Consider the following 26140-nt stretch of genomic DNA (forward strand, 5'->3'; position numbering starts at 1 on the left):
ATGGTACTGAAGCCATTTTGCATCATCTCTTCTATTTTTTGAGTTTTTTTCCATTGTCTATTCACAATAATGAGATGTAAAAGGAGTATAATGCTAGCACATGAGCTTACGTGTGGTCTCTCTGTGCCTGGACCTTTCTTTACACAGACGTGGTTTTGCCTGTGTTGCTCTGCACACAGGGGTGTGTCAGTTGCACAACAAATCAAATCTGTGTATTGTCTCGATGCCCTTCACACCAACAGTGGGACAGATTAAAGGTGCAACAGCTGCGAGCCAAATGAACGAGGCTCCTGTGAATAAGGAGGATCTGGATGGTGTTATAATTGCGTTTGGGTGTTAAGTAAACACATTAAACATTACCGTTCATCTGTCTTCTATACACACTTAATCTACCACTAAAGCTGATCCCACCCGACTGAGTGTGAAGGGCAAGAGAAACACTCCAGCTACCACTCGCAGCAGCGCCCATGGAGATCATGCAAACTCAACACAGTGAGGCTACGGAGCTCAAAATCAAAACCAGGCACATGGTCAGTGTTTTGAGGTTTCTGTGTAGGCCTCAGGTTTTGTTTAAATATTCAACACCCACCGATTTAAACAATGACTCTGCTCTGGCAGTAAAACTGGAAGAATACTGTGACAAAACACAAGCTCGAATAAATCTGAGCTGCTTCATTTTTATCATTATAAACTTCTGAGTTCTTCCTGCAGTGGCCTTTATCTTAAGTTTCCGACTTCCAGCTTCCTGCAGACCCAGTCTGTAGTAACAGTGGTAGCTGTACATTTCCTGGTCTCTTAGGATTGTTGTTGGGCGGACCACCGCGTCCTGCCCTCCGACCTCTCATCCTCTCCTCCCTGCATGGTGTTTTTGGGTCCCGCCTCAGAGTCAGCGACCTTGGCCGGCAACTACAGTTTTAATCAGCAGAACTCTCCACACGGGCCGGCTCCGACCAGCCGCTTCCTGCACTTTAATGATTCGAGGGACCGGAGTCGGACCCAGCTCGAGACGTACCCCCCCCCCCCCCCCCCCCCCCCCCTTCTCCTGGCAGAGGGGAAGCCACATCAGTGGCTTTTTGTGAAGGAAGAAGCACACAAGAATAAAAAGGTTCAAAAGACTGAGATCTGTTCCTTGATGCTTCCTTGAGTTGTTTTATTTATATGGCAGAAGTGTAAAAAAGCCATTGTTTTATTGCACTGCGCTTGCTAGATAAGGCGGCTTTTTCTGGATACTTAAAGCAGACGCTCTGTTTGTTTCTCTTCACAGTCAGGTGATTTGACTGTGACTCTCTTGGCCGTCGCACCTCTTGTGTTTGCCTTTAGTCCATGCGCATCTGTCTTTTAAACAAAGTTTGAATATTCTGTCTGAGCTATTCCAACTTTTAAAATTAACTTTGACCGGAGGGGCGTGCTGGTGGCTTAAAGATAATCACATCAAGGGCGCGCAGCCTGACCTGTTTTTGCATCAGTAAGCTTCGGCTCACTGAAAAGCACTCAATCGGCAATTGTTGTCTTGCCTTTTGTGGGAATGTGAATAGCACCTTATTGATTGGAGGCAAAATGTTTTTAATGTTGTAGATGAGATTTCTGGATTGCTGGCTAATGGGAAGATGGAAGCTCCCTGCAATCTATTTTCAAGTCAAGTCCCAAATTGAAAATCTTTACAGGCATAATTAAGGTTTATCTGAAAAGAATGTCAGAACTTTTCAGCTGCGTTTTTTTTTTTTTTTTCTACCCGTACCGATCCCGCGTTTATGTGTAAATACACAGCCATGCTCGGAATTGTGAAAGAAAGCTAATGAATATAAAGAGAGAGCAAAATTGCTATTTGATCTAACCTATGGGCAATGAAAACAACTCCTTGTAATTGATAATATAATCTTCTTGTGCCTGTTTAAGAAGTTTAGAGATGTTGATTAGCTGATTTTCTCGAAATGTACACGAGTTATGTAATTAACCTCCTCAGCAGAGCGTTTCTTTTTGCTCTCTGGTTGGGGCAGGGTTCGTGGATTAAGTGTGTTGCTCAAGGATATGTGGACAGCAGGTGTAGCTGCTCTGAGGTTCAACACCTCGCTCCTCCACCTGGGGGATGACCTGGATTTCAAGTAGCCGCCGCGTCTGGATGTTCGAAACAAGACTTTGCTGAGAAATTACTCCAACGCCCTCATAGGACTCGTCAGACCAGAAGAAACATGGAAACACTTCACTGATCGAACAAAATAAGGATTCTTATTGAACATCCTCTCTGCGCTGTTTCTTTGTCAGTGTTACACAAATAGCCTCTTTGGCTCTCTGTATAATAAATGAGTGGTTGGTGAGGATTGAATATTTTGAGCGTGAACATTGGAGGTTTGTATTGGAAATAAATGGCATGACAGATTTATCAGCGGCATCCTTGCCAGCATGTTTAATCCCATTAAAGCCAAGCCTGTGCAGCTTATTTTAATAAATACATCTGCATTTTTGGAAACGTGCTCATTTGCTCCTTTGCTAAATTCGTATGACTCATGATCTTACAGTAAATGAGAAGATGCCACCTGGAGCTGGTTATCTTGGCTCAGCACCGACTGGACATACAAAGCTGAGTGCAAACAGAACTCAAGTTTAGTCTTTCCTCTTTTTTTTTTTTTTTTCTTTTCTCGGATTAGCGAAAGCCTAAAGTTCCTTCGTCTGTTACCGCAACCATTTTTCAAAACACAGGGTTGTACCGGGCACCATTTTCCTTGCTCACTGTGAACACTGAGACTGTACTTTCATTGTATTTGATCCCCCATACATTGTCCTACAGCTGTAAAGTACTCAGCATTGTGCTTTTTTTTTAATAGTCTCCACAAATGCACTTCTCCTGAGTTCTTTGCTAAAAGCTAAAATGCAATTCTCTCCTCAGACATTACTTTGTCTTTATCCGAAAATAAGTGTTTTATGTGCGTTGCCAATCTGCTCAAATGTATGTTTTTAGTTGGAACTAATGGACTTCTCTGTGAGTATAACGAAAATAGCAGCGAATGCAGAGAAAGGGACTAATGCAGGACTGCTTATGATCTATTAAAGTAGTTTGGACTATTGAAAACAAGTGCAGTAAAAGCCTTTTCATTTACCAAAATTAAAGTATTTTGTCCATGAAAGAAAGCGCACAACTCACATCATTACAGATATTGGCTGGTTTTGTTTTTTTTTTCCTGCGCAGGAAAATGTCAAGAAAAAGATGATTCCTTGCGCTGGAAACTTTGTTTCTCACCGTTGTGTTTGCTTCTGCTTGCAGTTCATGTGAAAGCGGGAACCTGTGAGGTAATTGCTGCACACCGATGCTGCAACAAGAACAAGATCGAAGAGAGATCCCAGACTGTCAAATGCTCCTGCTTCCCCGGACAGGTGGCGGGAACAACAAGAGCGGCTCCATCTTGTGTAGACGGTACGGCAGCCTTCTCATTATAGATTTTGCTAATGATACGAAACCGGCGTCTGATTAGGGGTAGAAATGCGGCGCGGTGCGAAGCTGTCACACTTGTCACTGTGCCTCTGGTGCCTATTTCATTGATTATTTGTGTACGAGAGGCTTATTGTATTAAAGAAAGGAAGGCGCAGTGTTGAGATTTGTGTTATTATATGATTGGAAGACTTCACTTTTCCCTCATTGTCGGATCGCCTGCACAGTACATTTACTTGACGCTGGTGTCTGTTTTTGAGGCCGTGTCAGATCTGTCCAGGCGAGTAGACAGAAGGTCATTTAATATCGTGTCAAAGTGGCCTCAGTTACAGGTGAATCGATCTCCTATCTTCTCCCCGCACTGTAATCACTCTGACAGGGGCTTCCTCGGTTTTGACAGTTCTCTTTTCACTGCAGAAATGTCAGGGGAAGCCGCTTCCCCCCCCCCCCTTCCAGGCCTCCTCAAAGTAACACAAGACCTTGAAGCACCAGTCTTCTGCATGCTTTTCTACTCTCGTCCACATACAAACAGCCGCCCTCCCGATGCCGAGCACATCTCCTCACAGCACTCGCAGGCTTGACATTGACCCTCGCCCTGTAATTCAGACCTGAAACACACAGGGCCAGAAACGACAGGCCTGCGGCGTCAAGCCAAGATCAAGAAGCTCTCTTCAATCACTCGGACGTACATGGAGGCTGAAGGTGCTTGTTGAGGCTCGCAGCAGGGGCAGGACCCGGCGCTGCACTTTCAACAGCGTGCTGCTAATTGCTTCCGGTACTGTTTTTTAAACAGCTCTCCTTCTTCCTCGCAGCGTCCATAGTTGCACAGAAGTGGTGGTGCCAGATGCATCCCTGCATGGACGGGGAGGAGTGCAAAGTCCTGCCAGATCTCAAGGATGGAGCTGCAGTACGGGAAACAAAGTTAAGACAACCAAGGTGCGTCTCACACACTGGTTTTTGGGGATGGAATAGTGGATGAACTTGAAATTATCCTGCTTCAAAGTATGAGGAACAAAAAAGATTTGTGAGAGCCGACAAATGACTGCAAATCCACGGCCTAGAATAATCGAAAAGGAATGTGACCCCGCAAAAATGGAAGAGCGCGAGGTAAAAAAGAAAGAAACAAGAGCGAGAGAGAGCACTGGAAGACTTTTATTAACTTCAGATGAGTGCAGAGCAGAGCAGGGAGAGTCGGAGGCGGCAGGAGAGAAAGATGTGACTCACAGGGGAGAGGTCTGTGAAGTGTGTCTCCAAGCAATCGGCTTACAACACTAGAAAGAGGTGAGTTAGGTTCAGCGTTCTCTTTAGCTACAGTCCCATTTTGTCATGGAAGTCTAACTACACCAAGTCAGTTTATTGCATTTTACTTAATCCGCTAATTCGCTTGAGCTATGTAGATCACACAGTCTGCAGTCCCAGAGCGGGGTGTGTGGTCGAACTCTTCTCAAGCCAAAGTCCAGAGCTCCTCTCCAGTGGAATAAAGCCACAGAATCCTCCACGGACCGTCTGGGCATTTTCCAATGTTGCTAAACATGATCGCATTCAGTGCAAGTTTAATGGTTTGCTTCTTTGGGTTATTTCACTTTCTTGGAAGTGTTCATTTTTGCCGTTAAATTTCAATTCTGTCCATTCAGTTTAGGGTTGTTTGTCTTCCACAAATACGTAAAAGTTTTAGCATATTTAACATGATATTATTTGAAGTCAGAAGTCAGTCTCTGGAACTAATTTTTCTCCCCAGTGGAGAAGCAAGATCACACAAAATTTGTTCAGGTAAGAACCTCGACTACCAATTAAATTATGTGTGCAGATTAGAGGCTTCTCCCCACCTCCTCATCGCACACACTGAACCAGTGTAAGGCCATAACATTTATTTTCAGTGTTTGATGTTTTCCTGTGTGAAACTAAAAAAAAAAAAACAAAAAAACAACAATTATTTCATGTGGGTTCCATTAATTTTCTTAAAAGCTCGATTAAAGACCGTGATTTTTTTCAACTCTTGAAGATGAAACATGCATCTGTTTTTGTTTGTTTCATGCGTGCACACGTACACACACACACAAACACACACACACACCACACACACAACACACACACACACACACACACACACACAGCAGCAACAACACCTGCACTCATATTGCATATTATTGTATTTTTTGTTCATTATGACAATAAAAACCAGACACATGCTTCCAATTGCAGCCCAGATGAGATTCATTTTCCGTGATGATAACAGATCCAGGTTGCTGCGACCATTTGGACATACAAGGTTTGCTTTTGTTTGAAGAGAAAAATTAGTGGGAGGTAAAAAAAAAAAAAAAAAAAAAATCATTGCTGCACAGTGTCAGGTGAATTTCAGAAATGACCTTCACATCATGCTGCCAGCGCACTGATACCGCTCTGCCACGAGCGTGTGAACGTGCTGTGGACGACATTTATTTAAAGTTCATATGGGATTATGAATTCAGTGACATCTCTTTGTTACATTATATAAGAGGAGCTGAAAACGCGGTGGTGTAGTGGTTAGCCTTCTCGCCAGACCCGGTTCGAGTCCAGGCTTGTTCGCTGCATGTGTTTTCTGGTTTCCTCCCACATTCCAGAAAAGTACCAGTGCTGTGTCAATACTCAGGTAATCACTTGATTGAAAAGTGATAAGCACTTCAAAAATAATGTAGTTCGATTCGTCTTTGATGGCATGGGAGTTCTCATTATTAGTCCTGGAGTGAACTCTGGGTTTTCATCTCAAGTTGACATCTGAGCTTGTTTTAAGACAGAGCCTAAGTAGAAAACAGAGTGTGGAGTGTCACAATCCTCTCTGAATATTCATGTTGTGCCACATTAATATATGCAACAACACATTTTTCTTGTTTCCGCATGGATCTGCTGTATAATTTCCCAGAAAACCCGAGTTTCAGGGTTGAAGAATAATTCACACTCTCACTCCCTGGTGAGAAAAACATATATTAGAGGATTAAATATTGAGATAGAATTACCACAGGACCCTGTTGTTAGTTGGAGGCTGAGGTGAGAAGGAAGACGTGGATGAGACATGAAAACAAAGCGCACTTGACTTCTTTGTAAATTGAAAAGTAATTATCGCCTCTGCAGCACACAGTGCGATTACACACCAATGAGCTCATCGGTACAAGTTGGAAACTGTAGCTCCCGGGGATTCATGGAATCATCACATGTATCTATCTGAACCTAAGGTTTCATTTTTAAGCTTCAACTGGCTCCAGTCGGTTCTACCTTTTCTACAAGCACAATAATATAATAATGATTTAAAAAGAGAAAATTGTTGAGTATGCCGTGACAAGACAGGGCAGAAGAGCTCAAGCTGTCGCACTTGTAGAGATTAATGGAGGTTATCTGGATGTGTGTTTTGGGTTTGAGGGTGTGTGGACCTGAAGTGGATGGCAGGTGAAGAGGGGGGACACAGTGGGCCCTTAGCCATCCATCACGGTCCACTGTTTGACTCACCAAACGCCTGTAGTTGAGCTCCCTTTTCCATTATTCATGGCTACAGGAGGCCTGGATGAAGCAGAGCTTTTTATTTTAGCTGGGTTAATAATTCATGGCCTCTCACACAGCCACGGGAAAGCAGCAACAGAGGCACAGACAAGCAGGGGTCCAGGTGGCTAGTAGAACCCGTCAGAACCTCCACTCTTTTTTGATTAGGGAGTCAGCGGGGGTCGCTCCATGCTTGTGGCCTTGCTGCCCCCCCCCACAGAGAGCCAGCGAGGGGACGGCTTGTGTTTGCTGGAGGGCGCCGTACCCAAGCTTCCTGGACAGTTAAGCGTCATTCTGAGGAATGAACGGGGGGGGCTTTCTGAGCATCCAGCGCAACCTTCTCAAGTCTGGCGTGGGCGCTGCGACGGTTCTTGTGAAGTCCTTTACTCCGTGAGCTAAAGTCCTCTGAAAGAAGCTTGAGCAGCTCTTTAAAAATGTGCTATCACAAAAAAAAATATCAAAGCTATCATTTCTGTTCAGGTCGGCGACTATGGAGCCTCTTGAACGAAAATACACTTTACGTCCCTTTCACAAGTAATACACTAGAGCTTTGTGAATTCACAAGTTGTCAAAGCAAGTCTGAGCAACATTTGTTCCTTTTTTAGCTCTGGGTTGAATAATAAAACTGTAATTATCATATTTCCCATTACTGAGCACCTGCTGCTGTCATTCTGAGCCTCTAAATCTAATATGGAGGATATCCGGCCATTCGCGGCTCGGTCTGATTGTTTTGTATGAGAAGTCTAAAGTGATTTTGGTCGAGTCGCAGCCGAGTTTGACTCTTTATTTCAGTGATTTATGGTTGTACCTTACTTGTTGAATGGGCAGAAAAGTAAAGTTTTTTTTTAGATTCTGGCAGGAGTTACTGTCTTTCAGTTTTACACCTGCCCAGTCCCGGGCAGCCACGCTCAAAATTAGTATTGACCTCTTCTGCAGGAAATTTACAATTGGCTGCGCTGCTGCGCTGCTTGTGTGACACATCAGCTGAGCTGTCGGCAACCGTGTGGGTTGATCTGGTCACTGATTCATTCATTGGGTTCGGCTGAAGTTGCATCAGTTAACAGGAGACGTACAGATCACTCCGCAGCTGTTGACGCCCGAGCTTCAGCTACCGTGAGAGACAGCAGCTCTGCAACTCTCCAACGGTCTACACACAAATGTCGGTAAATTTAACAACGCTAACCACTAGCTGAGGCGTTAATGCCAGGAATGTGTGGCGTTATTACTTCATAAAGCATTATTTACAAGACAAAGATGCTACATGAGCTTTTACCTAGTTAAGAGATAATCTATACCTCTTAAGGAAGGCTCAGCTTGATTTCCAATTACGTTATAAAACAGGCTGTTAATTTCTACTTCTTCTTCTTCTTCTTCTGTTGTACACTTAACCTGATACACAAACTCTCTGGAACTAGATTATACGCTTTTATCTTAATGACTTTATAAGGTCTTGAATTTAATGAACCCGTTAACTGATGTGGCTGTAAACACAAATTTATGCAAGTCTGTATTACTGCATTAGACACGTCATATTGTCGCCACCCTCTGAGTCCTGACTGTTTTCTTCCTGTTAAAAGGGAATTCATTCCACTGTTTCCCTGCGCTTGCTCAAGTGAAATAGATCAAATTTTTCTCTGTAAACAGGATTTGAGATGATCATGCTGTATTTGGTGGTAAATTATGCGTCCACCTTGAAGGAGAATTCTACTCCAAATTTAGCAGCCTTGATCATCCATCCATCCATCCATGCCATCCATCCATCATGCTTTATTCAGTTCAGACTCGGACGGAGAAGGAGCTGTTCCCAGCTAATAATGGGATAGGCAGGTTCAGCCTGGCCAGGTCAGCAGTCCATCAGTGAAAACAGAGAGAATCACACACACGTTCACAATTATGGCAATTTAGAGTGTCAGTCAACCTTAAATGTATGTGTTTTGAGTAAGCTCGGAAGGTTTTAGCTGTTTGTAATCAGCTGAGAACATAAAGCGGCCCTATATAATGCATGCAGGTAAAACAAGCAGTTAGGTGTTGGAAAGGAACACCTTAAACACCACAATAAATCGTTTCTTCCTTGATGTCCAGCGGTGGCTTTGTTGATGAAAGATGACGGTGTCGTCTCGGCTCGCGATGAAGTTGCGTCAGTAAATCAGACGTGTTACACGCCCTCCAGCCACTTTTCCTCGACAACTTCAGCTGTTGCCTCTTTCCGTGCATGTCCCCGAGCAGCCCGGTTTTATAGTCCTGCTGGTAATGTCAGGAATTAATAACCCTGACAGCTCCTGCTTTTCGGCTCCGATCAATCAGAGGACAGAAAGCAAAAAAAAACGCAGTCTTCCCTCTTGACAGGTGAAGAATGCTTTAGAGAATAGTGATGGAAATCTGTCCAAGAGAAATTTATTTTCATGCCATAATGACAATATGTTTTACTGAACTGCACCACAACTGTGAATAAAGAAGATGTGTATCGCAGCCTTGATGATGAATAAGCTGCTTGAAACGTATCAATCGTTTAGCACCTCTCGCTTCACTGTAAACTGCTGGAGGAGTGTGCTGAGATGTCACTGCTAATTAACATACAGCCACGATGGGCATGTATGTAACACCAGATTCATCAAGGCGTCGTCTCCTCACGCCTCACAGTGAGGGTTAGTTCTACAATGGTTTCAACAACCTATAATATTTTAATTTATCAATGAGAACATCAGTGAAGATAATTAAAATGCAGAATAAATATTCCATGAAATGCACAGGATGTTTAACTTAAACATCATCTTTCAAGCTTAGGTTCAAAACCAAGTTCAATCATCTGACCTTGAACTACACTGGCATTGTGAGTCCGATCTGAACATCCACACTATCAGCAGTCAAAAACTGCCATGAGGGACTCTGCTAACTTCACCCTCCAACACTTGCGTGCTGCTGTATGTGTTCATCTGTGCATGCAGGCATATCATGTCTCGTTGACAGTTGTTTCATACCACCGCTACCCAGGAGAGAGGTTTATTTAGTCCAAGGCCTCTTCTGATGTTTCAAATTTCTAAAAACTAAAGTGAAAAATACACATTTAGTGGCTGTGCTTCTCAACCGACTTCAACTAGCTAATATATAGGTACAAGAACATCATTTGAGGTATTTTGCAACGCCTCGTGTTCTTAATGACAAAATTAAACAGCCTTGATATTAATTAGATTAAAATATTTTGTGTCAGCTTGGAAGTCAAACATCTGATTAGCTTAAAGCCATAAGAAATAGCATGAGATGTCCATTGAGTTCAGAAAGAGGGAACTAAATCACCGTATTGATTACTGTTTTTTTTTAAGACATTGCTGGAGGAAGAAATCGAGCCTGTTATTTGTGATTTTTAGACAATAGGTCAAGAAAACGCCAGTGGGATTAAGAGAGCCATGCATAAAAACTGTGATTATTCAGAAAGGATCAATCCTTTTGTTCCTTTATGTGGATAATGATGAGGATAGACACACACACACGCACCACACACACACACCCACACACACACACACACACACACACACACACACACACACACACACACCCCCTCAGTAGCTCTCTATCAAAGGGTGGGTCCTTAGTTTGTTTGTCAATGAGACTTTGAACCACGGCTGACCAGTCAAGTGTGCTCTTTCATCCTGAAGCGGCTTAAGCATCAAACCCCGAGGAGCTGTCTTCTGTTCCACTGACTCTCCTTTGTGTTTTAACTCACCGATAACCCTCACAGTGACGCCCACAATGCCACAGCATGCTAATTACTTCAACAAGCTTTCGCCCGGCTTTGAAGGTTTTATTGCCGCGGACATGTTTAGTTTTAGTTTTGTTTGTTAACCTTTCTTCTCCTTCTTCTTTTTTTTTTTTTAGCTTTATATTTTTACTGCATGCGTATAAGGTATGAATACACCAGTGTGTTTAATAATGTTTTGATTTAATGAAAAGGCTTAACTCATAGTATGGAGACTGTTTGTCTGCAGCCTGCTGCCGCAACTGTAGCGAGACTGAATCATTTCCATATTCTCTCACACCCTCGGTTCCTGAGGATTGTCACATAGAAGTGAAAATTAAATTGTGCCTCCCCAAACAGCGAGCACTGTGTCATCAGCAGCAGCTCTAAGCGGCTGGAAAAAAAAAAAAAAAAATCACACTTCCATGAAATTTTCAGAATTACATCGCTCCGAACAGCGATTGCGTGTGATAAAGCCCCTCGTGGACTCAACTGGTGGAACGCCGCAAACTGCTAACCGAACGACATAACGTGCAGGCGCTCACCCCGGAACACCTGTTCTTATTTCTGTCGATGCGCCTCTGTGTGTGTGTGTGTGTGTGTGTGTGTGTGTTTTTTTTTTTTTTCCTGTGTGTGTTTTAAAGTGCCTCTAACATCACAGGACAAGTCAAAAAGTTACTTGTGTTCTACTTTTTAAAGGGCAAACCGACAAAGAACAGCGTTCACCTTCCAGAGTATTTTTAGAGTTAAAGTAGTACAAACTGCATCTTTCAATCCTTTGGATTAATATTCATGAAAACCTCTGAGATACTTACGCCGGCAGTGTGCCATCATGAATAATAATACAGCCCGTGTTTGCATGGAAATCATTGACCATGATGTACATTGCATTATTTCTGACTTCTCGCCGCTCACTGTCTTCCCACTTTTTTTTTGCCGTGTAACACCACGGATGTGGAATCATAAGCAGGCCGGCTGGGAATATGAACACCTTGAACCTGTCACACGTCTGACAGATAGACGATTGTTAGATGTGCAGCCCCCGGAGCAGCAGCTTGTTTAAATGAGGCAGCTGCAATTGACGGAGAGCTGAAACCATCCTTCAGCTGGCTGCTGGACAAACACATGAATCAGAGCGCACGAACCCGCGTTCGCCGCTTTCTTATGCCGCACATCAGCGATATGAGATAAACAATCACATTTGCATGCAGCGATGCGCTTCAGGAATGTTTAACCCCGGGCCTTTGTTATCGTTTTGTTCTTATTATAGTTGAAAAAACCGCTCAAGTTGTTTGGATTTTTCTCTTTTAATGTCATCTTCACTGATCCAGCATGTAGAGCTGAGATGAGGTACATTATGCTCATGTGGGTAAATGAAGAAAAACCAGACATTTAAAGGTTTTCACCTTTTTTTTCCCAACATTGTGTTGTCCGTCATTATTCAAAGCATCATTCTCCAACATATACATCACTACTGTATCTTTTTGCCTTCTGTTATATGAATCAATTGTACAGGCAATTTTGTTTTATTTTTATATCAAATACACTTTTTAAAAACTATTTCCTCTAATTTGTTGTCATTTGTGTCAGATTTGCTGCCCAAATCAGCATTACTTTGTTTCCCCACCTTCATTTTTCCTTTCTTTTGTTTGCAGGTCACCCGATAGTCGTCTGTTTTGAGCGCGACTCTCATTCAGAGCAAGATGCTATTTCTTCAACCGACATTGAGGACATTCGGATGTCTGTGTTTTAAGCTTTGGAGGAGGCCGGGGACCAACGAGCGCAGTAATCACGGACATTCCAGCGAACGAACGGGCGACCAGGGAGCTTCATAAAAGACTTGCATATCTAAAATCCTGACTTTTGATCCAGCATCAACAGTAGCCGTCTCTGAGCTGTACTGCCCACCAAATCTCTCTTTGTATTATAGTTTTGTTCCTACGAAGTAGAAGACTGAACAATGAGGACATTTATTGATGGACTGTGGATCACATCAGAAGAAGAAGAAAAGATCACCCTCAAGACAAAACCATGTGATGTGAAACTTTTTGTGTTATTTTGGTTTTGTTTTTTTTTTCTTCTTCTCTTGCCACAAAGAGCGCCGGACTCTGAATGCATTTCTGTGTTGAAGATCTAGTGAGATCATAAGCATTTCCATTCCTTTTAGCCTTATGGAGCAGATATCATTTCTGTTTCTGTTTGTTGATTTGAAAGTGGCCATCTCTCTTTTTTCTTCTTTTTAGTTTGTTAAGGCTGTGAAGCTTTTTTTTTTTTTTTTTCCAGAAAAGACAATGCCACAACAATAAAACCCAGAAAGATGTACTGATGTTGACTACAAGTTACCAAGGGCCTCACAGAGCTGAGTTCTGCCAAAATGTTTTATTGGTATATGTTGTTTTCGAACCCTGGTAACTATTACTCATTACAAATGTCAATATTATCTCAATAAATCTAACTCGATGGATATGAGTGTTGAGAAACGTGTGTGCTGATGCCATTTGCATATCCGACCGTTGTGCTGTATCGGCAGGAGCTGATGGGACTTGAAATTAGCAGGTCAAGCAAATAATCTGACAAAAAAACAAAAAAAAAACAAAAGAGCAGCAGGCGGAGAAGAGCTCACAGTTAATCAAGGTTGTGTTCACGGTGGAGCTGAAATGTGAAAATCAGCAAATGCAAAAATAGGACACTCAAAAAAAAAAAAAGGGAAAATACAAAAGAGAAAGTCTCACTACACAATTTTTCTCTTGACTTTACAAAAAGCCATCTGAAATCTGGTCCACAGAGGGACGGCTAATTAGCTCTCAGTCTAAAACAACACTAATCCTGTCTGATTCATCTCCTAAATTAGATGTTGGTGTCATCCAAGCCTTCATTCATTGTGTTAAAATTAAAGTTACCCATTGCCAACCAAACTTTTTTTTTCTTCCTCTTTGGTCCAAATCATTTCCCAGAGGACATTGCCTGTCAGAGGCATTGTAACTATGTTCATTAAAGCTTAAAAAACACCTCTTCGGAGGGAGCCAGGCTTGGTTCTGTGAAGCGGGAAGGTTTGGAGATAATTGATGTATGAAAAAAACAACCAAAAAAAAAAAAAAGATTATTTAGCTGCAATCCATCTGAATGAGTTTGATGTTCGTGCAGTAATTCTGGCATGTGCAGTGTGGTCATCATTTCAGAAATCAACATGAAGCTTTATTAGTCTCACAGGTTGGCAAACAGTTGATGTGTTTATTTTTCACCTGCATAACGTTAATGTACACCGTAGAGATCAGAGGCCAGCACACATAAAGCAGGAGCCCCTCCTCTCCTATGAAAATAAAATATCTTTTTGAAATGCTAATTCTCGGCATAGCTGTCATGTTCATGACTCCAAGAGACGATAGGAATAACCTCTGTTTAAGCCGCACAGCGCAAACGGTGAAAATGTGAAATTACGAAAAAACAGAAATGTTTAATTAGATGAGAGACACAAGCGGTTGGTTGTAAGAGAGCGTCTAGACTGCAAATAAACCATCCCCTTTGTCGGGCATTTCACATTTTGTACGTCAATTTCTGCCTGTAATTGAAACGGTACATTCACTACAGAACACTTCTTATTCTAAACACAATTAATTAGGCAAAAATGTGGAAAGCTCCGTCCCAAAGATCAGCCTCACGGGACTGCTGCTGAGGGGGAGGACTGCGAGGGGTTGCTATGGTTAGCAATCCAGGTTGCCTCTTGTTTGGTTAGAAATCATTAAATTACAGTAATGACTAATTTCTCATTCCTGCATGCAATTCGCCGGAGACTAGCATGGATTTAATAAAGAGCTGGCGATGAATTACAAACAGGCGCACGGCTGTGGGAAGGCTACGTGATTATACAGAGTAATTCAAAAGTGCATTAATAAAACAATACAGAAACATTGCTAAATCATTTGAGATAAAGGATATTTGCATAATTCATTAAGATTAATCAGACCAGGCAATCTACCACAGTGCTCCAAGGAAAAGAGAGAGAGAAGACATGAAGCCAATCCCTTGGAAAAACCCTTTCTATCTACAAACAATGATACAAATCTACCCTTGGATCAGAGAATTAACCTCTGTGCACTTTACAGCCCCTGCAGTGCCGAAACACAATCCTTCAGTCATTCACCTTTATGTGGGCTAATATTCTATTAATAATGAAAGATCTTTTCATACCACGGCTCCTCTGGGTTTTGCCGCTCTGCCATAAAAGACCTTCACAAAAGTTAAATGGAAATGCACTCTGCATGTTGGGAAACCACAGTGCGGCTCCGAGGTCTGGCTGTTTGACAATTTTTGTGGACTGCTATTGACTTGTAGGTTTCAGGCGGGCTGGGCCGTCATGATGGGGCTCGTTTTGTGAGAGATTCACCGATCACTCTGGCAAGAAATCACCTCAAACCGATGCGATGTTCACACAGTCGAGATCAGGTTTCACTGGTTTTAAAGGAATGCTTCAACATTTTGCCTTCAGCTGAGTCGATTCCAAGGTCAAAAGTGCAAATGCAGAAATGGCCAGTTTCTTCCAAAGGTGATATTGGAGGAAAGTGCATGCGCAGAATGTGAGCCGTCACACTGCAGCGTGACAAACGATGAGTCATGTTATAATTTTCTGCCCAACGACCCTGTTTTTCGCTTTTGTTTTTTTCTCCTGCCAAAGCCAGATCCCCCTGCTGAGCAGGCAGACTTCTTCTTCAGGAGAATCTTTTTTTTCTCTCATGGTTGTCACCAAGAAAACAGGCTCTGGTGTCTTCAGTTTTCAGTTTCAGAAACAAAATTGGACCCATACAGTTTAAGCACTGCTAAAAGCTCTGAGTGTAACATCAATATTGGCTTTCGCGGCTTTAAAGTCCTGCGAATCCTGTGAATCACGGCTGAGATGAGGACAATGTTTTCAGTCAACAGTGCTGAAAGCTCCTGATTCATCCAGTTAAACTGGTGATTCAGTGGAACCAGCTGACTTTGAAGACATGTTTAGAGATTCACTGAACACCTCCAGCGCCTCTTTCATGTCTGCTGGATGAATCTGTCACTGTAGCCAATTACATTTCATTACCGGGCAGATTTCTTTCTAATTCAGCATTTTTTTTCTTCTGTTAAAATATTCAGCATCCTCTCTATTTTCTTCTTATCAGGTGGGAAAATACCCTGGAAATTGCATTTAAATTGTCCTGGACATTAAACTTCTCCAGTATAACTCCTTCTAATGGGATTTTTTTTGAGATGTGTTATACTGTGTAGGTTATTAACTCATAGCTAGTTTCATTGCAGTTTTTACAGACTGATGCCTCTGAAGCTGTTGATTTAAATCCTCCATTTCTCCCCCCGTGGAATAAATTCCCTGGTCAGCTATCTGGAGGAGAGAATAATATTACCAAAATGGCATTTTCTCAGTGTGGTCAGAAAGGTGCCAGCATCTTATTGGAAGCAGATGACGCTGACTCACCAGTCCTATTATTATCTGAAGTCTAAAGCTTCATCTCAACCTCATCAGAGAGTTCTATTTCTAGAATTTACTATTTATTAGGAAATATCTCCAGTTAATCAATTAAATACTAAAGTTGATATAATTCAGAAAGCGCTAACTGCCAATTAGAGTGCATCTGAGCCTAATCCGAATCAAACAAGATTACAATCAGAGCTCTGTGAAGACAATTCTCCATCTCACAAAGAAAAAAAAAAAACGTCTTACAACACAGTGCATATTTAGATTTAAATGACGCAGGACTTCCACCTCACGAAATGTGCATCCCAAAAAAACAAAGCTCTCCGTTACACAAACACCATCTGGTGGGTTTGCCGGGGCTTTATCTTGACAGGACGAATTAGTTTGAAAAACTGTCAGATACACCAAGCGAAATTAGATTTCCTCATTTCATAATGAAGGCTGACAGACTGTAATGAAAAAGCACTCGATCTTGAAAACACCCCAGATGAACTGTAAAAGTCTGCCTGCAAAAACTTTCCCCCCTTTTTTTTTTTTTTCTTTAAAGATCTAATTGTGTTATTCACTCTTTTCAATATCAGAGGTATTTTTCCTCCATAAATTGGATGTTCTAATTCAGTTTTGCTTGGAGTTTGATGTTATTTCTGACGGCTGCTTGTGTTATTCTTGTCAACTGTAAGCAGTTTATTTTCAAGTGAGTTGTACGTCTTTCTTTCTCTCTCTCTCTCTCTCTCTCTCTCTCTCTCTCTCTCTCTCTCTCTCTCTCTCTCTCTCTCTCTCTCTCTCTCTCTGTGCATTGCTGTGACCTGAGGCATAATGGGATTATCCTGCTCAAGGCAAGACGCAGACGCCTTGAATTCTAATATCAAAGTATTCCTGGCTGTACCTGACACCTCCTCCTCTCTGTGTTTCTCATGCCTGACTGGACTGAGAGGCGATTAGCTCATGAATCACAACACTGCCTGCAAGCCGCTTCATCGCTCATTCACACGTTCTGCTGCGGCTTCCGACCCAAACTATATTCCTTCCTTTCACCCTCCCCGTACTGTACTCTCACAAACGCCGCCGACGCGTTCTGCGTGAAGCGAGTGTCAGCTGATCATACCGTGTTTATTTACCCCAAAAAAAAAAAATGCCGCGGAGCGGTCGGGGCGAAACGCTCGGCTCAGCAAGTCGGGAGCCGCGCAGCGTCCTGCAGGCGCCGTTTCCAAGTACAGTGTTGACAAGACATTAGTGCTGGCCGGTGCATTTGCTCTTGCCTCTCATCAGAGACCCTCTCAGCTCCCACACTGCATTATCACAATGCCCCCAGGTCAGTGGAAGGGCCTGCTGTAATTTGAAAAGGAAATTATCTTTTGTGGAACTTACTCAGACGGACCCAAAGTATAGGGGGAGAAGGAGGAGGCTGGGCGGGTGTCAACAGGCAGGGGGAGGGGGAGGGGGAGGGGGGGTTTGATAGGAAGGTGAAAAATTCTTCTTCCTGTCTTGGCAGCCTGTGAACGGGTTAATGGGAGCGAGGTTTGCAATGAGCTGATGTCTATCTGGGCGGGCAGAGACACACTAAATGACATTCTGATGGATTTCTAACTGACTTTTTTCTCCTTGGCCCCATTTTGCAATACGTAACCGCGCATTTATTTATTTATTTATCTCATTTCTTGACGCTCTAAATAGAATCCATTTGGCTGCTAATGGTCAGGTTGCTCTGCAGCAGCAGCGGGGGCAGTCCCACTGCGACACTTCATGATTGAGGGAACCAGGACACCATGCTAATGAAATCAAAGTGTCTTTGTTTCGTTCTTTCAGAGGTCGGCGGGGTCAATGGACTGTCACCCTGCTGAAAGGGGGCCTCCATCGTGTTTGTCTTCTCCAAAGTACAGAAATACAGCTGCCTCACTCTTTACTGAAAACTAGATAATCTATCTGTACATGAAGAACATCCAATGGATCATTTAATGCAGCAACGCATTCAATAACGAAATGTCAAAACATACAAAGATGTCTTAAACCACATGTCAGTAAAAATGACACATGAATTTCAAATTGCTGCACAGACTAAGTGATTAAATGGCCATGTTGGATGGATGGATGGATGACTTCACTCAGTTTTTTAATGTGTTCCATACTGCCAACAGTCCTGAAATGTTGTAAATTGTCAAAAGATTTTTTGATTGTTCATAACTAAAAGAACATTTGTTAACATGATACCACACTGCGCTGAGGTGATGAATAAATACGGTGCGATCAAAAACCAGGGTTTCATCCTGACGTAACAGCAGGCTTCAGACTTCCACTGTCGTCTGAACCGGTGTTTTTGAAGAATCCCCTTCAGTGGAGCTGAGTGGGCTCCACCTTAATAAGCACTCACAGCCGCTCTGCCACTCAGCTATGAAATATACATACGTTCTGAAAGCTGAAATCTGCCTTCTGCCGCCTCTGCATTTCAAATAAATGCTAAATTTGTCAACCTGCGGCAAACGATTAACGCTGAATTGTTTAATTTAGTCCCATCATTTGATGCTATTTTATATTGTTATCACTCTGTGGCTGACGGACATTCAGGCGCTGCCCTTTAATAGCCAGATGGAAGCGTACAGGTGGACCTAGGTGATTAATACAAATGATTTATCAAAGTAAATAGCTGGAGACGCTCACGCTCGTCTTCAAGCCAAAGAATGATTTAAGATCAGCAGCCCGTGAGGTACTGGGGGAACTTCCTCCAACAGATGTTCCTGACTAATTATCTATTGTAGCGCAGATCCCACAATCCCTCAGTTCCTCTGTTACCTTCCGGTGGGAGCCTGGTCATCCCTGCTTCATATCCTTGGCTTGGGCTTCACTTACCTGGAGCGCTCCCATCCATCTGCGAAGGGAAGCAGAGAGTCGCGCGGCGGAGCCCAGCAGCAACATATAGCACACCTTTAGCTGTCATTTTCAAGTGCAAACAGCCCCTTCTCCATATTCCTGTTCAGGATCAGCAGGAGAGGAGTTATATAAAGTGCAACGGTCTACAGCTGTTATGTTTCAGTGCACTTTGTGAACCGCAGAGGTGGAGTGTGCACGGATGAAGACATGCGGTTATTTATGGGAACAGACCCGCGAACGCACTCGCTAGATCGATACTTCAGAGTCAATTCCATTCAGGCTTCATTCAGGCATTCAATTCAACAAGTAGAATCAACTCAATAAATGCTTCAAAAACATGAAAGAGAAATACACAAGTTTACCGTTGTAAGCCCTGCAAGCAGATGCGACTTGATTTGGCAGAGGAATTAACATGATGCGAATCCCTTTTCGGAGGAGTTCAGCATCTGAAATGAAAATGAATTTTCCGCTCTTAACATCACTCCTTACAATGAGCATGTTGGCACATTTTATTCCCGATGAATAATTTAACAAAAAGAGCATTTACATGGAGCGCAAATTGAAACGGTTGCGCATGCTTTCGCAAACACGGCCTGAATATTTCAGGCGGTGAGTTTAGCTGCATCACATGGAAGGACAGGATACCTCGGCTCCTGTCAGCCGTCTGAACCTCCCCTGTCTTTACGAGCGTCTTCCACTCGGACTAATGGACTGGCTGGTCGAGAAAAACCCTTCTAAGACGCAGAGAGAACTCGAGCAGCGCCCGAGACAACCCGAGCCGGGGCAGAGTGGGGCTGGAATGGATTAAGATATGCCTGGCTGCCTTTCGCAGTCCTGTCAATGTGGGCTGGGTGTTTTTGCAGCACAGATCAGAGAGACACAGGAAGGTCATCGCCGCTGGGAAAAGGAGGCAGTGAAAATATTGTCCTGACAAGATGTAGAGTGACTTTTGCAACCCGAGGCTCGTGTTTCAGATTAAACCACGTTGGCTGATAGAGGAGGTGAAGTCAAAGGAGGTGTAAACGAGGGATGTGAAGGGTGTTGATGCCGCCACCTTCGAATTAGCAGACTCTTCCTTCATGCGAGGAGAATTTAACCAAACAAATTATGAAGCATCTCTGAATCTTCCTTGAATTTATTAAATTTAACAATCATGACAAATGTAATCAATGAAATCAAAATTAGAAATAACCACATTATAACACGTCTGTAGGCCAGAAATACTGAGAAATGTATTTGGATTCTCTTTCAAACACACAAGTGGAAAAAGCAAAACAAAAAAAAAAGCACCAATATCACAACATAAAGAAAACAATACAATAAATGACTGTGTGCTGTCACCACTAAGTTATAACATAAAGAAATGGTGAACGGTAAATGGACTACAAATATATAGTGCTTTTTATGCTGCTGGAGCAATGTTGCAAATCACATTTACCCATTCACACACACACACATTCACACACCAGTGGAAATGAACTCCTCACAAGTCACCACAGTGCATCAAGTGACGACGATCCACTGCAGCATCACTTAAAAAAATCTTCATTTATCTAAGTGAAAACTTTGGCTGCAATCAGGGAAAGGGGAGTTTTCCCTTTTTGAAAATAAATGTGTTTTCCTTCAGTAATCAGTGATTTCTTTCTGTGGGCAAAACTTTGAAATCATTATTTCAGGCATGAGACAGAATGACAAACCTGTTTTCCTTTTCAAATATTCATCTTACAAACCACTGAGCTTATTTTTTACTTTCTTTGTTGCATAATTTTAGGAGTGGGGAGTTCATTAACTCATGCTGCTGTTGAAGAAGACATGGGAGTTTTTATAACAACTTGTGAATCATATTTCCAAACAGCTCAGTGGAAATCTGAAAAATGAACTGAAAGCATGCAGATTCATTATAGATAGACACAATTCAATAATAGAGAAATGCCCTTTTTTTCTGCCTGAGGGAGAAATGTCTTCTAAGTGAGTACACTTTGATGCTCTTTACTGGATTTCTCTAGTTTGTTTGTTTTCGTTATTGCTCATTAGGCCTGCTGGTTGTGGAAACATTATGCAGGTTTTCCTTTTTATATCTCGGCGCTTTGGCAGTTCAGGTTTGGCGCTGGCACGGGCCAGAAAGGCCTCGGCAGCGTTCTTCATCAGTTTTGGCTGATTCAGGGTTGTTAGCCATTTTTAATTTCCCATTAGACTCACAAAAACTGTATTCATGTTCCCTCTCAGGTAACTCATTAATTTACCGTGATGCATGCGAGATAGTAAGCGAGGGCCGCTTGCCAAGAGTTGGTTAGCAGTTTATGCATAAAAGAAATACAGAGTGGAGCAGATGGTTACATTAGGGACTGATGATACTGACACAATGCAGGGTGTGAAAATGTCTGCATGCTTGTGTGCAGGTGTGAATAAATTACACCTCTGCTATAACACAGACCGACGATGACATGGACAGAGCATGTACTTCCTGACATTAATTGTGTGTTTTTGCGAAATAAAAACCCGTTTCCAAATTTTCCGAGCTGACTGAGCCGATCCGGGATGATTTTGAGCGTTATGAAGGGGAGCGTTTGCTCATGGAGATGGCACACACTCGCCTGTGGTGTCCGAACAAGCCCGACAGAAGGCTCGCTCCCCTCCACGCTGCAGGACTTCACTTCCATTAAACTCTGGGCGAGTTTCAGCACACTCGCCTTTGTTCTCCGATCAGTGCCACCATTTTTTTTTTTTACCAGCACTCCATGCGGTTCACCAATGAAGATGGCATCATGAAGAACGTGCAAAGGTAAGGTTACATTACAGCAGAGGGAGTAAATAAAACTGCATCGGTAGAAACGGTCTATTTGGCTGCTCCCCTTGTAAGACGTTCACATTAAAAGGGTCAGCAAGGCAGAGGAACATCTCCCGTCAATAAGTTTGTGAGTCCCTTCTGTTGTCCGTGCTCTCGCACCCCCCCACCTGCCTTTCTCTCTGCAGGTATCGCTGGCTGTGAAGCTAAAAGTTCCTGATCCTGTTTGCGGTCTCATTAACTTGCACCACATTGATTATTATCCTGTTGTTCAATTAGCAGTTTGTTTTTCTCTTCCCAATTTCTTTCTTTTCTTGCCAACCCTGTACTTGAACCTGTTCAGGCAGACTGCTGCTACCTCTAAGTCTGATTCTACTGTTTCTTCTTCTTCTTGCATGAAGGGTGTTTTCCCTTTTTCTCGCGCTGTGTGGCAAATCCCTTTGTGGGATTATTCAATTTGTGTTAACGACTGTGAACCTACTATAATGTAATTGTTGGTGTTTGTGTTCCCAGTGGATTGAAGCACCTTGCATTGCAGCTTTCTGCCACAGTGTAAAGGACTTTGATGCTGCTGAAGTGGAGGAAATGTGCCATATGAATGAAGCCCAAGTACAGTGTGACTCCAACCTGGAATAGATTGAAACGTATCACCGATGTTAAAGTTACGCTACTTTCATCACATGATCGGTGAGTTTTCTTTTTCATAAATGAACAGGAGGAAATACATTTTTCTCAACATTGTAAGATTAAATCACACCGCGCCTCCTTTCTTCAGGAGCTGGAAGCATCTCTCACCAGCAAGGGATTCATTCATCAAACCTGTTATTGATTAAAAAGCTGTCAATTCAGGTTTTGTTATTCTTTTTTTAATTTATGGCTTTATTTTTTGTTGTGAACCTCTTTCTTTTTATTTGAACAGGCTGGAATTACACTGAGCCTTGAGACACGATGTCAGTGCTTTTTTTAAATGACACAAAGCACTGGCACATCTGGGTCTCAGAATGAGTATTGTGTTATAGTGAATGAATACGTAGCTGAGAGGCCGACACACAAAAGGGATCAAACGAGTGTTTGACTGATGATTTATTGACTGATTCTGTGTTGTGACTCACCATCGAGTGACATTTTCATAGGAAACGGTCGGAATGTGAACAAAGCTTCCCGTCCATTTTGAAAGTAAATCATCCAAAGTGAAAACCATCAACCGGAAATATCAGAAAAACAAACTTCGACATCAATAACAAAATAAATGTGAGAAACATAAGGAAATAAATGGGTGGCAAATTTATTTCAGTTTTGCCAACAGAATCTAGTCATTGAGTTTATCTGACAGTGAAAGAGTTAATGAACTAAAAGTATACTCTCTGAAATGTACTCAAGTACAAAAGTGAAATGCAGAAAAAATATTGTTAATTGTGTTAATACACAATTTTAAGGCATATCAGATATTTAAACATTTGAATTTTACTCTAACTCAAAAACACCAAAATTCTTAATAGTCAGATATAAATGCAACTTAATTACTGTTAAATGAATCAGCCACTGCAGCTTCACCATGGATCACTGTTAGCTGCTTTTTATTTAACTTTAACTGTGATTTTCCCTCATAGAGGTCAAAGGATTATCAAGCTTGTCGGAAGTAAAGAGTACAGACACCTATGCTCAAAGTCGTCTGAAAAATAAATAAGGATATTATAAACATCTACTTAAGTACAGTAACAAAGTGCAAATCTTTTATGGCATTTACTTTTTTCTAAAGGTGTTTTGAATCCATGACAGTGTCTGAATATTTCCACCGATCACAAATGCAAATCTTGCAGCAAAGGTTGAAGCTGAGTTGAAGTAAACTCTAAGGTTTCCATCATGCAAACACCTCTTTCACATCATTAGAATATGTCTTTTCATGATGTGAAGATCCTGATGTTATGTTTTTCATCTTTTTCAAGGATGGCAAACATACCAGACATGAAAGTAGTAATCAGTGTGAAGATGAAAAGAACCAAAGGAGCCCTCATGGATGAACCTCTGAGGGGCTGGAGACATTGCAATTATAGAAACTATTGACTTGTGTTTCCCAAGGTATGATCAATTGCAGTAAAATAATGACATCTCTGTGTTGTTTTGACCCATTCACTGCAAAGGCAATTTATTTTGTGTGACAGCAGGCTTGCAAGGGACAACTTAGCTGATGTGTGCCAGAGATCACAGGGAGGAGGGTTTTCAGCCGGAAAGACGGAGAAGAGAAGCGGAGAAAGGTCGCTACTTTACAGGTTCGCCCACATTAACCTCTCGGTGGATCCCTTCCCTCACACACATTCAGCAACAGCAATTTAATTTTGAGCATTTTAATCACACAGCCAATATTATTTATGTTTTTGAGACTGAACAACCTTCACAGATTTATTGCATTCAGTATACTTTCTGAATAAAAAGACTTAAAGCTATTGTCAAAATTCTATAATATGTGTCGGGTTCACAGTCCGTGTGTGTGGCGTGTTCTCACACTGGCTTGTGGCTCCACCCTCCGTGTGTCTCACCTTGATTACCCTTGAGCGTCAGCAGCTGTGCCTCATTCTCTCCCCACTCCCAATGTGCTCATGAGCGGCGTCCTCAGTCTTGCCAGTTGCCAGTTTGTCTCTCATGTCTGCATCTGTTGGGGAGCGTCTGTGCCAGCCTCTACCTCGCCTCGTAAGTTTTCTCTTGTACCTGCTCGACGGGTTTTCTGCAAACCGATCCCTAGTCGTCTTTTGACTAAGCATAAACTGACAAAACCATGTTCCACCCTCTGCCTGGGTTCCTGACATTATGATTTAAAGGTCAAAGGTTAATGAAGAGCAAAAGTATTTTTCTAAAAGCCAAATCACTACAGTCATTAATCTTTGTTTCAGGTTTGTAGTGCAGTCTTCCTTGGAGTTTGTAATGTGCTCGGTATAAATCCCAAATGCAAAATATATATAGATTCATATAAACGACTAATTCAAAATAATTTGTGATTTTGTGTAATCTATCTTCACAGGACTATCCCCGCAAAAATATTCAATTAAAAATACATTAAATTATATTAAATGTAATGGCCCTAGTAAGTGCTTTTGTAAGTTATTTAAAAAAAATCATTTAAAATACTTTCAAATCTAAATAATAGCGAATGGCACAATACAGTAAATCAACCAATTCTCATTGAGCAGGTGTTTCCCAAATATTTGTATATTCACAGCTCTGGTGGGAGAAATGAATCACAATTCAGTGTGGAAAATAGCAGTAAAATTGAGAATTGTAGAATTTCCTTTGGGTTTCTATATTTATACATTCAGCTGTGAAGGAGTCAGTTCCTCACCTGCCATGAACAGCCGTGCACGTCACTGATAAACTACACACAATTACCATACTGTGTTGGATTTTGGAGTGACGTGCTTGGTCTATTGTTGCTTATATTTGTCTGTTTCTGTTTTTGCTTCCTAAATCTGCCTCTTATTATTGTCTTGACATCTGCCGGTTGCTCATTCCTGCTCTGGTGCTATTGTTGCTGTTTTCTCCAGAAATAACTGTGCAATTGTTTTAAATTTATGCATTTAATGCAGCTGATTTGGTGAGTGGAGAAATGATGTTGTTTTGAATTGCTTCCGGCATGGTTTTGTGTTGAAATAGATTTTGCGGGATTGTTTCTGCTCTTGTTGTTGTCTTTTATTTTAGGAATTTGTTTCAGCTTCAGTTAACTACTTTGCAGAGGGGAAAACCTGTTGTTCATTCCCCTTCACTATTTGTCGTAGGTAAACTCAAAAGGACATCTGTCACATACAGTAGGAATATAGTTGTATCTGCATTGTCTTCAGAGTCAGCAACAAGCATGAGTGAAATATATTTTGGGAAAAAAAAAAGTACTGTTGTTGAAGAGCTTTGATACACACACATTTGTGTGCCTTCTTTGTAAGAACGTGTTTTCACTTGACTATAAAAAGGGACGAAACCAAAGTTTCTCTCCACTACAAAACACCTCCATATCTCTGTTCCTGAACCAAAACCACAGATCATAGGCCTGCACTGGGAGGTGAGCTCAACATGTGGGATATCTCTCCGTTCTATGGGTTGACAAACCCAGACATGTGCAATCCTTGATAAGCGGCGCCACGAAGCTGGTTATCAGCTCGGTAATTCAACCCAGGGTTTTCCAATCATGATCAGCGAGCGTTCACATAAAAGGGAAGGCATTTGGAGCGTCTGACGTTTCGCAAATCCTGCAGAGCGGTTTGTTTAATGGAGGAACAGACAATCGCATCATCCAAGCCAAAAGCAAAACTGTAGCAGCAGCAAAAAAAAAAAAAAAAGAAATCATTTTTGCAGAAAATCATGCTTTATTAATGCTTAACT

General features: G+C 42.1%; 1 pseudogene; it reads left to right on the forward strand.

Moving 5' to 3' along the window:
- The window catches only part of LOC115388124 (chemokine-like protein TAFA-2), a 108712-nt pseudogene extending 86733 nt beyond the window's left edge, over window positions 1-21979 (forward strand).
- The last annotated feature ends 4161 nt before the right edge of the window (window positions 21980-26140 follow it).

Source organism: Salarias fasciatus, chromosome 5, assembly GCF_902148845.1.
Source record: "Salarias fasciatus chromosome 5, fSalaFa1.1, whole genome shotgun sequence".
In the NCBI taxonomy this organism is placed as follows: domain Eukaryota; kingdom Metazoa; phylum Chordata; class Actinopteri; order Blenniiformes; family Blenniidae; genus Salarias; species Salarias fasciatus.